Source organism: Melanotaenia boesemani, chromosome 5 (genome assembly GCF_017639745.1).
Source record: "Melanotaenia boesemani isolate fMelBoe1 chromosome 5, fMelBoe1.pri, whole genome shotgun sequence".
Lineage (NCBI taxonomy): Eukaryota > Metazoa > Chordata > Actinopteri > Atheriniformes > Melanotaeniidae > Melanotaenia > Melanotaenia boesemani.
Window position 1 is genome coordinate 4,860,701 of NC_055686.1, and position 13,989 is coordinate 4,874,689.

Genomic DNA, 13,989 nt, shown 5'->3' on the forward strand with positions numbered 1-13,989 from the left:
TCTATTTCTTGGAGCTTTCTCTTTTTGAGTCTGATTTTAACATCTGCCAGCTCTATCTCTCTCTCCAGGTGCCCTGAATAAAGTGTTCTGACAGTTTGTGAAGTCTGTAAAGGAAATGTCAGTTAGCACAGCAGGATTTGTGCATAATGTAGATGTACTTTAGCCAATACTCACAATGTTACCAGGCCGCTTAGGAGACTGTGCAGCATCCGGGTCCTGCTACACATTTTCACTTCATATCCTTCATGGAATAAATAAGCAGGCCAATCCCATAAAATTGATATGCCTCAAACCTTCTGGACTCCACTGACACAGTCTCCTCATCTGCAGACGTGCATTCTGCAGCTGCAGATGTGCTTCCCCCTGCCGTATACATGCAGCGAGAGGACTCGGATTAAGATTTCACAGATCATACCAAGCCTGTGATTTCGAGACACTGTACTAACCGGATCATCTTCTGGTGGCTCCAAAAGTGTAATTGTGTTCCCAGACACTGCAAGGTTATCCAGAGTCAGACACTATATTATATTTGATTGTGTTCCATGTGCAGTAGAATTGCAGTACTTTGTGTACCTTGTATGAAGCGGACAGTTTCTGTGGCTGGGACAGAGTCAGTTATTGTCCCTCCCTGGATCCCCTCCATCACTGGCCTCCCTTTATTTAAATGGAGGCCAGTTCCTCTGCTGGAGTCACATCCTGGCTTGGTGGGCCGCCCCCTGTACCAGTTCTATAGGCCTTTTTTTAACTGCTACAATCATACAGACATTGAACATGTCAGCAGACACCTCATCTATTCACCTCATTTGTTCACGGTTATCTACTTTGGAGTCACTTACCAGCCTGCAAAATGTTCTTATATTTAATTTTTTCTTGCTGCCAGGTCATTTTATGGCCAGACAGTTTTGTTCTTTATGAAGGACAGAAAGATAAAATAGATAAAAACGTTACATGAGGAAAATAGATTAAATGACACATTGTGGATAATTGTTTGCACCTAATCATACTCTACATTTCCTGAGTAACATGCACCTGCTTGTCACTCTTAAAGTATACAACAGTTAGTGGATTTGAAAAGTAACTCCTTTAATTGTAGCCTAATTATGACAGTTCCAGTGGAGCACTGTTTATTAATTGTACAGTTTTTGACCACTTACGCATTGAGCCGGTCGGCTATTGTCTGCCAGGCTCTCTCGCGTTCTTTACTTATGGCATTGGTATTGCCTTTTTTCCTTATAATATCCTTAACTTCGTCAGAGAACTCCGTCAGGAGCTGTTGTTCAGCGGTCGTGACGTAGGACGCGCGACTTTTATCCATTTCCCCATCGGTGATTCTGTGAGCGATCGCGAGGTCTGCTTCAGTATGCCGTGCACACGCACTTATCCCAGCTATCTTCACCTGGCTTAACCTAGCCGCACCTTCTCATCCTGGCTCAGTAAACGTGCAACCAATTAAGCCAGGATAGGCCGCGCAAGCTAGGTCAAGCTGGGCTTGCTTAATTATCCTGGATTTCTTTATTCTGGTTTCGTGCAATACCCCTCTGGTCTACAGAACCAGAACTAAGATGAATCAAGATCCTCTGAAAACTGGAGACTTCAGTCTGACTCTGGAACATCCCAAACATGGAGACAGTGGACGGTACAAATGTAGAGTCTGGAGGGGAGACGATTTCATGAGATGTAAAACAGTTCAGCTGAAAGTCAAAGGTTTGTTTTGTTTGTTTGTTTGTTTGTTTGTTTTTTTTGTTTGTTTGTTTGTTTGTTTTCTTGCCTGACTGTCTTCTGTCTCCTCTGCAGGGAGAGTTCAGGTCCAGGATCAGAAGACATCAGGAACAGAAGCAGATCCGACTCCTCTGATGGCTGATCAATCAGTCTGATCTTTGATTATTGATCCAATCTGACTTTGGATCAGAGAGAAAATATCAGTGAAGGATCTGATGGACGATGGATGAAGAGAGGACTTGTTCCAGCCTGCAGACGTAGTATTGATCAGTAGTGATCAGTGATGTCAGAGTGGAGTCAGTGTGATGTCACATGTTGATCAGCTGTGTGTTTTGGACTCCAGCATCTTGTTGTTGTTTGTTTTAGACTCTTAGTGTCATGAAGGCGTCCTGCCGTAGATCCTGTTAACTGTGACAGAGGTCTCACTCTGGACCAAACTTTCCAGCATCGTGGAGGACGTTCCCTCACCGTAACATCTGGAGGAAGAGGAGAGAGAACTTTCCAGATGTTCCCTCACCGTAACATCTGGAGGAAGAGGAGAGGGAACTTTCCAGATGTTCCCTCACCGTAACATCTGGAGGAAGAGGAGAGGGAACTTTCCAGATGTTCCCTCACCGTAACATCTGGAGGAAGAGGAAAGGGAACTTTCCAGATGTTCCCTCATCGTAACATCTGGAGGAAGAGGAGAGGGAACTTTCCAGATGTTCCCTCACCGTAACATCTGACCCATCCCCCTGATATTATGTAGAAAATAATTTAGTTTTTGTCTTGTTTAGCAATAAATATGCAATAATTCAAACTGGCATTTAGAGTCAGTAACCAGCAGCAGGATGGAACCCAAGTTCCTCCAAACTCGGTCCTGTTGTAGTAAGAGGAGCTGATCATTTCTCCTGTAGAAGAAATTTTATTGTTATTCATTTACTGCGTTTATTATTCATTAATCATCCTTCATTACATTTATTCATTGATCATTTTTCCATTATATATCCATTTTATCCACATTAACATGTTATTCCTCTTCTACATGATGTGTTCATATCATATCATACTTTGTGTTTTCTGACTTTTCTGTGTACAAAGTGATGACCTGAGAGTCTCGGACCCTGGGCTGGAACAGTCTGGCTCTTGTGGGAGACACTGAGTTGTTTGCAGACGGGACATCTGCAGGATCAGACCGGTTGTTCTGAGAAAGGTCTGAAGGAAGGAGACGGTTTTATCTGGTCTCTCTCTCCATGGTGAACAACACAGAGCTAGAAAACTACTTGCCTTAGTCCTGGTTCTGCAGAACCTCCTGAGACCTTTCCTGAGTCTGATGTGATGTTCTCCTTGTACAAGCATTATTTTTCTTTCCTGTAATAAACGTGGTTAAACTTCCCTCATCCAGACTCTTGGTAATGTATTTTTCTCCAACACTCCCCCATCAGAGTCCTCCTCATTCCTTTGTTGGAGCAGAGCCGAAGCTGAGCCACATGTTTTTATTCTGTTTTCTCTGCTGTTAAGTTTGTCTGTCAGCAACATCACTCTAAAAGTTATAGATAGATTTTCTTTAAATACTCAGAAAACATCAGAAATGGAATAAAAGAACTGATTAGACTTTCGGGACGATCCAGATCAACGTCTGGATCATGGGATTTTTTTTTAAGGATTCTTTATTATGGGAAGATAATTTTGCCGTCACAGCTTCTAACTCATCAGAAAACACCCAAAATAAAAAAAAAAGACAAGATTTCATCATGGTAGATGTTATAATCTGAAATTGTTTGATTTAGATCATGTTGATATTCTGGATCTGGTGACCCAGAAGGTTCACCTGTAGAGACCTTCATCAGACCTGGTAACACGGTGGAGGGTCATGTGACCTGTAGACTCGGTCCTGATGAGGGAGACACTGGTGAAGACTAAACTGATGCTGATTCTCTCCATCCATCATTCTTCTCCTCTCAGTCCATCCAGCAGAGCATTGGTCCTCCTCACAGCTCAATCTCTAGAGAACAATTCCCACTTTGACCACCAGAGGGCAGCGTTGCCTCACGGTAACACCAGTTCAGACTGCTGATTTATAGTGAAGAACAACTTCACATTATGTCTACTTTACTTGAGTTTTTCACCTTTTTTCTTTACCTTTATAACTTTATAAATCAAAGAGAAATGTATTATTCTTAACCCTTCTTACATGTTAAAAGCTGACTTAGTTATTTGGTTAATGAAGGAGAGATTTTCTTCTTCTCTGTATTGAGACAAGGGAAAATCATGGAACTGCCAAGTTAATATAAATTTATAACCAGGTCTCACAACTAAACATGATACGCTGCAGAAACAGAAGAATATTTGTTTAGTTGGTTTCTCCCACAGTGAGTATTGATCAGTGTTGGCTTATTGATCAGTGATCAGAAAGTGGGAGTCAAACACTGAACATGATCCAGTGTGAGGAAGCTGCTGCAGGTGCTGCTACCAGACTCCATTAATAGTTCACTGCTTTCATTCTTCTTCTGCCACAAAGATTCAGCAGAAACATGATGTTTGTGAAGAAGAAAAGAACATTTGTTCCTCATCTATTTTCTCAGAGAGAGATCAGATGGAAACGATCAATCCTTCTTAAATCTAAACCACAGTTTAAGACGCTGTAATTAGCAAATAGCAAAGCAGAAGGATTCATGTTACACGACGCCTGGTCCAGGTTTCACATCTGCAGCATTCATGGTTTTACAGCTTCCTTCTTCCTGTCGTCTTCCATGTGAGACAGACTTTTTATTTCCATCCATTCATCCATCCATTCTCTTCCGCTTATCCGGAATCGGGTCACGGGGGCAGCTGCCTAAGCAGGGAAACCCAGACTTCCCTCTCCCCGGCCACATTCACCAGCTCATCCGAAGGGATCCCGAGGCGTTCCCAGGCCAGCCGAGAGATGTAGTCTGTCCAGCGTGTCCTGGGTCTGCCCCGGGGCCTCCTTCCGGTGGGCTGGCCGCCTCGACAATAGAGGCACGGAACACAGCCCATTCAGACTCAATGTCCCCCGCCTCACTCGGGACTTGGTTGAAGCTCTGCCGGAGATGGGAGTTGAAACTCTTTCTATCAGGGGACTCTGCCAGACGTTCCCAGCAGACCCTCACAACACGCTTGGGCCTGCCAGGCCTGACCGGCATCCTCCCCCACCATCTGAGCCAACTCACCACCAGGTGGTGATCAGTTGACAGCTCCGCCCCTCTCTTCACCCGAGTGTCCAGGACATGCGGCCGCAAGTCCGACGACACGACTACAAAGTCGATCATCGAACTGCGGCCTAGAGTGTCCTGGTGCCAAGTGCACATGTGGACACTCTTAAGTCTGAACAAGGTGTTCGTTATGGACAATCCATGACGAGCACAGAAGTCCAACAACAAAACACCACTCGGATTAAGATCAGGGGGGCCGTTCCTCCCAATCACGCCCCTCCAGGTCTCGCTGTCATTGCCCACGTGAGCATTGAAGTCCCCCAGCAGAACGAGGGAGTCCCCAGAAGGAGTGCACTTTTTATTTCATTCAATAAATCACAACTCATTTTAAAATCAAACATCTTCAATCAGATGTTGAATGAAAAAGGAGCAGCAAGAAGTAAAGTCATTTAAACATCATGGAGCAGCTACACTCAGCTCAGAAGTCTCGTCACGGAATAATTCTCCAGAAATGAGAGAAAACACAGAAATGTCCTGATAAGACGGTTTTAATGAGCAGAGTCGCTCTAAATAATCTGAAAGTTCACATCTCAGAGAACGTGCTGATGTTAAGAAAACCTACAAAGATTACTGGATCCATTTTAAGCCGTAACACGACTCAGAAATTCCTCCAATGACGTAGATTCAGTTTGTTCAGCTGCGTCTCTGTGATGGACATGTACGGCGAGTGGAAGGGGCCAATTCTGTGTTCACCTAGCACAGAAGAGGATTCTTCACCTCCATGGGAGAGCTTTAAAATGCAGATTTTTCTCTGGTTTCCAGGTGGCTGACGCCACATATTGTCCCACATCTCATGTAGAAATCTGATGGAAAACAAATATTTCTGCAGAAACACTGAGTGGAAGCTGGAATTTAACACATTTAATCACAATATCTGACAGAAAAACCACAGTTAGATTTTATTTCCCTCATCGTGTTCACACGAAAGAGGAACTGATATCTTTTTTCAAGATGGCTGCCGTGCTGATGTGTTGAAATGACGTAGCCCCACATAGCTCCATAATCTTAATTATATCAAGAAAATAAGACAGCATCCAGCTCACCTGCAGCAATCTTTCATTTGTCTGAAAGAACATGGACTTCAGTACGAAAGTATTTTGAGTTTTGATTAAATATCTACACATTCATGGACAAGTGGCCCATATTTCTGTGTAGCATATATTGAAGAGAGTCAAGACCAAGTTAGCTTGCATAGCCTAACTAATCTGGGCACATTTGTTGATACAATGGCCAGTAAAAAACTGGCTGAGGATATTGAAGATATCAAGAACTCTTTGGGCTTCATGTCTCAGGAAATAACTAATGTGGCAAAAGAGCAAAGAGGCCTCAAGGAATTGCTTGAGGAAATCAAACAACTAAAGAAATTGGTACAAGAAAAGGACAAGAAAACTGATCAACTGGAAAGAAGAATTGACGATTTGGAACAGTATTCAAGAATGGATGATCTCCTGATATCAGGGTTTGCCATACAACGTACCTATAAACAGGCTGCAGCCGGCAGTGAGATGGATGGAAACCTGCAAAATCCTGTCAAACCCTGATCTGATGACACTTGAACAACAGGTAATAAAGTTCTTTGACAGCAAAGACATTATAATGGACAGTAAAAACATTGCTGCTTGCCATATTTTGCCTCAGAAACACAGTAAAAAGCCAAATATTATTATTCGCTTTACTAATAGGAAGTACAAAATGGAGGTGATCAAGAATGCCAGAAAATTAAAGGGTACAGACGTCGATGTGAATGAGCACCTAACCAAGAGAAATGCTGAAATAGCAAGAGAAGCAAGGATGTTGAGCAAAGAAAAGAAGGTTCAAGATACCTGGACAAGAAACTGTAAAGTCCTGATTAAGCTGAATGGATCGCCAGAGCAAGCAAAAGTAATAGTCATAAAGGATCTGAAAGAACTGGATCAATATAAAGACCAAACCATGTTGTGGATTACCAAGAAGGAAGAACGAAGGTAACAGAATATGATTACTGGTCTCATGACAGATGGAGCGGACTCGACTACAAACACAGTAAGAACGGACTTTGGAAATTCTGATTCTGAGTATGAAAGACTGCAGTTCAAAATATTTGACTATACAGAGTATAAACAACATGATATGCAAAATGATCTCGATCCTGAGAACAATTTTTACACAAAAATGCAGAACAATTGAGAAAATTTTACTGAGAATCAATTTGACACCCATTTGATTATCAAAGACTCATTATCCATTATTCATTTCAATTGTAGGAGTCTTAACTTTAATTTATCCAAAATCTTAAACTGTTTGAGACAAAGAAAAGATAAATTCTCTGTAACTGCAGTCTCAGAGACCTGGCATTGTGAAGATCAGACTTCTTTGTTTTAAATGGAAGGATATGCATTCTTCAAAAGCAGACCTTCTGTTAAAGGTGGTGGAGCAGCGTTATCTACTGATCAGAATCTGAGATGTAAACTGGTTCGTAACAAGAGTTTAGCCGTGGACCAAGTTATGGAACGTGTCACTGCTGAGATTGAAATAGAAAAGTCAAGAAATGCTCTGATAAGTTGTGTAAAATCGAAAACCAGGGTCTTGTATTAATACATTTCAGAAATGAATGATTGATCTGTATGAGAATAGAAATAACAGGAAAATGATCTTTGTTTGTGGGGATTTTAATATTGACTTGTTGAATCCTCAAGAACAAAACGCAGTCAGAGTTTATCCACCATGTATAGTTTATGTTTGTATCCATCAATAACTAGACCATCTCGCATCATAGCATAACTTTGATTGACAATATATTTACCAACGTTATAGAAAGTGAAATATCTAGTGGACTTTTGATTACTGACATATCTGACCATCTACCAGTCTTTACAGTAATAAAGAGGCTGATTCAATCAGCAAAAGAAAACTAAACCTTTGTAGTGACTCAAGAGGCTGTTCATGCATTTAAAAGAGAATTAATGGAACAAAATGGGGGCGATGTTTATGTGGATGGCATAAATATGGCTTACGAAACGTTCCTGAACATTTTTACCACTCTTTATGAAAAACATTGTCCTCTTGTTTATAAAGAAAAGAATAACAAATTTGAAGACAAGCCTTGGATAACAAAAGGTATTCAAACAGCATGTAAGAAAAAGAATAAATTGTACAGAGATTTCCTGAAAAAAGGACAAAAGAGACTGAGTGTGCTTATAAAACATATAAGAATAGACTAACAGGTATTATCAAATCAAGTAAAATGAATTATTTTAGTACTGCTTTTGAAAAAAGTAGAAGTAATATTAAAAACATGAGGAATGTATTAAATAAATTAATCAAAAAGGTAAATCAAACTGCTGACATTCCAACTCAATTTTTAACAAAAAAATCAAATGATTAATCAACCTAAGGAAACCGCAAACAAATTTAATGATTATTTTACTAATATTGGGCCAAAATTGGCCAAAGAAATAGTGAACTCCTGTCAAGCTGATGATGCTTTAAGTAAAATACAGAATTTTGATAAAACTATATTTATTCAAGCCACTGATGAAAATGAAATACTTCCTATTGTAAGAAAATGCAGATGTAAAAAGTCAGCTGACTGGAACGGACTGGACATGTCAATGCTGAAAGAAATGATCGAATGTGTTGTTAAACCAATCACCTTTATTTTTAACCTGTCCCTAGAGTCAGGTGTATTTCCAGAAGGGATGAAGATCGCAAAAGTAATTCCTGTTCACAAGGCTGCTGATACACAGGAATTTACTAATTATAGACCTATTTCCATTCTGTCACAGTTTTCTAAGATATTGGAGAAGTTATTCCATAAAGATTATATACTTATATAGAATCACATAACATACTATGTGAACAACAATATGGCTTCCGACCCAACAGGACCACGACCTTAGCGTTAGTGGATCTTGTAGAAAATATTTCAAAAGCAATAGAAAACAAACAATATGCTATTGGGGTATTTCTAGATTTAACCAAAGCTTTTGATACCGTGAATCATAAATTATTATTAAAAAAAACTGTACGGATATGGAATTAGAGGTGCAGCACTTTCTTGGATCAGGAGCTATTTGGAGAACAGATCCCAGTATGTCCACATTAATGGTTCTGGTTCCCAGCTGCTGGCAGTGACCTGTGGTCTCCCACAGGGGGCAGTGTCGGGTCCTTTGCTGTTTATTTTGTACATAAATGACATGTTTAGTTTAAAAAAGTTAACATTTTGTCTTATTTGCTGATGATACTAATATACTTTGCTGTGGTCAGAACTTAGAAACATTGATAGATACAGTCGGAAGAGAATTAACAGAGTTTAAAAAATGGTTTGATTTAAATAAATTAACTTTAAATTTAAACAAAACTAAATTTAAATTTTTTGGAAATCGTGCTGTTAACAGGGACAGAAAATTAATAATAAAAGACAATAACGTAGAACAAGTGAATGAAGTCAAATTTCTTGGAATTATCATACAAAATAAACTTAGCTGGAAACCTCATATAAACCATATTAAAGCAAAGATCTGTAAATCACTAGAAATTATTTCTAAAGTCAAAGTGTTTTTAAATGAAAATAATTTATATCTTTTGTATTGTTCTCTGGTTCTTTCCTACATGCCCTATGGCTTAGAGGTGTGGAGAAATACATGTAAAACTAATCTTAAATCGATCTGTATGATTAAAAAAAGAGCGATCAGAATAGTTCATAAAGCTGCCCATAGAGAACACACAAACCAGCTTTTTATTAACCTGAACGCTTTAAAGGCAGAATCTGTAGGATTTCACGGCAATTCTTTCCAACACCAGGTGGCAGTAATAAAAAAAAGCACAACTCCGTCACCTCCACAAACCTCCACAGGGTGGCAGTAATGAGTAATACTCCTCACCCCTCCCACCCCCAATTCACACAGCAGCGCCACTTTCATCTCCACCGTCCACAAGACTTATTTAGGAGCTGAGATGGCATCCAGTTTTTCAACTCCAAGTGAACCAGTAAGTAACTGTTTAAATAAGTTCTGCCTCACGCTGAAAATTGTAATTTACTATGTTGTTTTGCGAAGTAGTACATGTTAAAATTGCAATGCAGTATTATGGAATAAACAATGCTAGTAAATGAGGCAAAGCTATGTGATTAGCTATCTAGTTGCTAGGTTAATTATAACGTTATAAATATGTTTGCAAATATTCAGCTAATATTAGACTGACTTAGACTAACAGACTGACACGATAACACAATGCAGAATTTGCAGGTTTGAATGTTGTTACAGATACGTCAGTCTGTGCACTTGTGTTTTCAGAGTGACGAGGACGATGTGTCACAAAGTTCGCAGCGTTTGAGCCGAGGCAGGTCCGGTGGACGGTCGAGAGGACGAGCAAGAGGGTTCAGGGTACGAGGCAGAGGCCGAGGCCGAGGAACACGAGCTGTAGCTTCCAGCGCTGAGCACTCGGATAGAGTTGAACAGTATCGCCGTGACCGTTTGGCTGCCACACAGGTAAAATGCAGGATGCAGCTTCATGTTCAATGGTTTGTCAGGCTATCACTGATAAAAAATATACTTAAAAAAAGTCCTTATTTTCACAAATATTGCAATAACTAATAATGCTACATATATTTCATGTATTATTTCTTGTTGCAACGTAAATGCGTTTTTATGTGTAATTTATGGATGTACTTACAGCACTTATTCTTAGTATTTGAACTTTTTGCTTTGACAGTCAAACCATTTCATCAGATACTATAGTAATATTTAAAACTCTATACAGAATAGGGAGACACAGGCCTTCACTAATAAATCAAATCTTTTACTTGGCTTTACACTTTGTTTTCCATTAATAAATAAAATTAGGCTCCACTTTTATAACTAATCTTTTTTTATACCTTGCAGAGACTTCTTGATGACATGACTGCTGAGTACCTAAGAAGGCTTGCATCACAGCTCGTCGTAAGGCAACCAGGCCTGATTTTTGATCTTCTATTGCAACAGAGCAATTCAAGCGTCTCAGAGGCAGCTGGAGTCCCAGGAATACCCTGGTGTACTTGTGGGTTATGCAGGGAGATGCCAACCGACAGGGAGAGGATCTGCTGTGGTCAGACACCAGCTAATTGCATCAGCAAGCTACCACATTTTACCCAATATTGCCTTGATGAAGGATATCTTAGGATACATAGGCATTATCGAGAAGATGTGACAGCACTTGGCCATGCAACAGAGCCAGGTGATAACAGGCAGTACCGGTATGCCGCCTATAGGCATTTCATATAATGGAAGCACGGCTCCCTGGGAGCAGGAAATCGGCGTGTCATCCCCAGTTGTTGTGTGTGGGCTATTAGAGAAAAGTTTCCTGATCCACACAGACAGTACACTGGTTTTGTTCCTGGCATATGATTGTGTTTTTAGGTAAACTGCAAATTAATAACAAATCTGTGAAATTTTATAGATTGTACATAATTATTGTATAATTTCTGTTCACTTATAACTTTGTATTTTGTTTTTCATTTATGTACAGTTATATAACTTAATTTGGGATAGTTTGTTTTTATTCATACCTTTTTGATTAAAATATACTCAAATTTACATGTTTTACCTCGTTAATTCAGTCACGTAATAATATAATTAATTGTACAGTGAGATGTGACTGCAATGGAACAAGACAAATGTTTATTACAATTTAACTGCAAAAAATAGATAAATATAACTGATGTAACAGCAGCAATACACAGTATATACACAACAAACACCCCATAGACCAAAGGATGTGAAAGTTTGATTGCACAACAGATATTCAATCCTTCTTGACGATGTTTTATCTGTGGCAAACACCACTGACTGAATACACATTTTCACATTCACATTTTCTTTGTTCATTACAGTTATGGAATAATTATTAGATGCAGTAATGGGGTTGAGGGGGCAGATTTTGTGACCTAAGCATCAGATGTCTGCTTTTTGGAGACCTTGGCCATGACCTTCTGCTGTCACTGGAGCAGATCAGTCTAGTGTGAAGTTGCTGGGATGAGAATCATCTCCACATGTGAAAGCATGGTCCTCGGAGGGAAAAGGCTGGAATACTTCCTCTGGGTTGGCTGATGAGGTCCTGAATCAAGTGTGGGACTCCCAGTCTTGTTCATCAGAGAGGAGGAATGGAGCAGGATGTCGTCAGTATCTGCTATGATGTAGATTCTGCATCTGCAGACGGCTTTCTGCTCTGTGTTGGTCGTCATCGTAGGTCTGACAACATCCTTATACAGAGGGAGGATTGGTGTTGAATTCTGGACCTGATGAACAAAACAGTTTAACAAAGTTTAGCAAAGCAGTTTATCAGACGCACTGTGCCTCACATATTACATTTGAGTCTTTAGTTCCAAAAAGTTAACTGTAAATTCACAATTTAGTGTTGAAAAGATTTGGTGGGGGATTATTGTACTTTTATTTTTGTTGGTATGGTAGTGACAATTGCCACAAGTTGTCTAGTCAGATTAACAGGCCAAGGGTGTTTATCAAGAATATTTATTTACAAGTTTCCATCCGTGATTGACCCAGAAGTAATTAAGACAGCCGTGTTTGACACGGCAGTGATTTATTCCAAAGGGACGCACAGCACACATTAGAGTAAATGGACATGAAAGTGTCCCTAAAATGGTCCAGAGTACTCTCTTCTCATCAGCTTGAGAAAACTTAGGTGCATAACAGGAGTGAGAGTGAAGAAGGATAGAGGACTGGGGGTGGGGGAGGTCTACCGTGATTGGCTATGTGGCTGCTGAGGTGTTGCCGAGGTAATTGTGGGGGATCGTAGGAGTTCAAAGATAAGGATATCAATGAGAGTGCCTTTGTGACAAGCCCGTGTAGTGCCGCTTGAATAGCTTGTGGCCACATCCAGGACGGGGAGTTTCTCTTTGCCACCTGGAAAGTTACCTGCACTGCTTTATCTATATGACTTTTTGGAGATCTGCAAGTTCTGAACAAGTTTTTGGTTGAATGTGACCTGACATATATCATCTGAAAGAAATTACATCAGTTTCTCTCTTCAATTTCTTTGGTTTTGCTATTAAAAATTATGCGTTGACAATTGTAAGATGTTTTGGGGTTTTTGCTTCAAACTACTGACAACATTTTGGCCAATTCACATTAAATAGATTTCTACAGTTTTTACTTATGGAAAATAAATGACAATAACAAGCAAGTGGCAACTTAACACTCATGCAAATTAAGATGCTGGCTTTCATTTTTAAATACCACAACATTTTAGTTTCAATTTGTGAAAAGTAAGGAATCAGCATTTGGTGCATAAGTAATGTTTAATTTCAACATTGGTGCATTTGCTAATGTTTTCCACTGGTGTCTCCTATTGTTGGGTAAATTAATACCTCTTATGGCACAAATGTTGTCATTTACTTTGCCATGTGTATAACAAAGCAAAAAGATATATATAATTTCATGTAGCACATGCCCATGGCTGGTCTAAGCTGTATAATTCAGACATTGTAGGTAAAAGTAAAATGTTATTACCGAGACCCCTTTTCACTTGTGTTTGTACAAGTTCTTCAACGGATGGGGGAGGTACAGGCGGAAGTCGACCGAGCTTGCGTGGATCATCTGGCCTCAGTGTCCGTGTTCTTGGCATGCCTTTATCTGTTTCCAATCTACACTTCACCACCTCAGTCTGCAGCGCTTGAATGTAGCCATATGTTTTTGGTGTCTTCAATGCATAAACGCTATAGCGTTTATGCATTTTTTCTGAAAATCCGTGTGTACCTGTTACACAGAAAATATGCTGATTACTATTACTAAAATATTTCTTTCTTTATGAAAGAATTTTGGTTGATGTTTCCATCACAGACAATGTCAGTAATTGTGCTGCTTACATGTTGGAGCCGTCTGCTCTCTGTCTTGTTGGCCGACCAAGATGGAAGTTGTAGTCCAGGGCAGCCAGAATAACACGGGCTTCATAGACTGGAGGAGTGAAAGCAAAACGCTTGCTTGCATACATGAGGACATGGTTGTGAAAGCTCTCCAAGTCAGCTGTAGATCTATTGAAGTTAAAAAAAAAATATTAAAAAAGAGATACACACACATACATACAA

At 39.9% G+C, this 13,989-nt stretch overlaps 2 protein-coding genes and 1 long non-coding RNA gene across 3 annotated transcripts in view; 2 read left to right on the forward strand and 1 right to left on the reverse strand.

The window, feature by feature from the left end:
• Positions 1-13,989, forward strand: part of LOC121640415 — a 601,409-nt gene that overhangs the window by 470,308 nt on the left and 117,112 nt on the right. The window lies entirely within an intron of this gene.
• The window catches only part of LOC121640441, a 292,781-nt gene that overhangs the window by 72,197 nt on the left and 206,595 nt on the right, over positions 1-13,989 (reverse strand). The window lies entirely within an intron of this gene.
• LOC121640550 lies at positions 1,543-2,344 on the forward strand. Its single transcript, XR_006010473.1, has 2 exons — positions 1,543-1,704; positions 1,795-2,344. It is a non-coding gene; the product is annotated as an uncharacterized LOC121640550 (long non-coding RNA).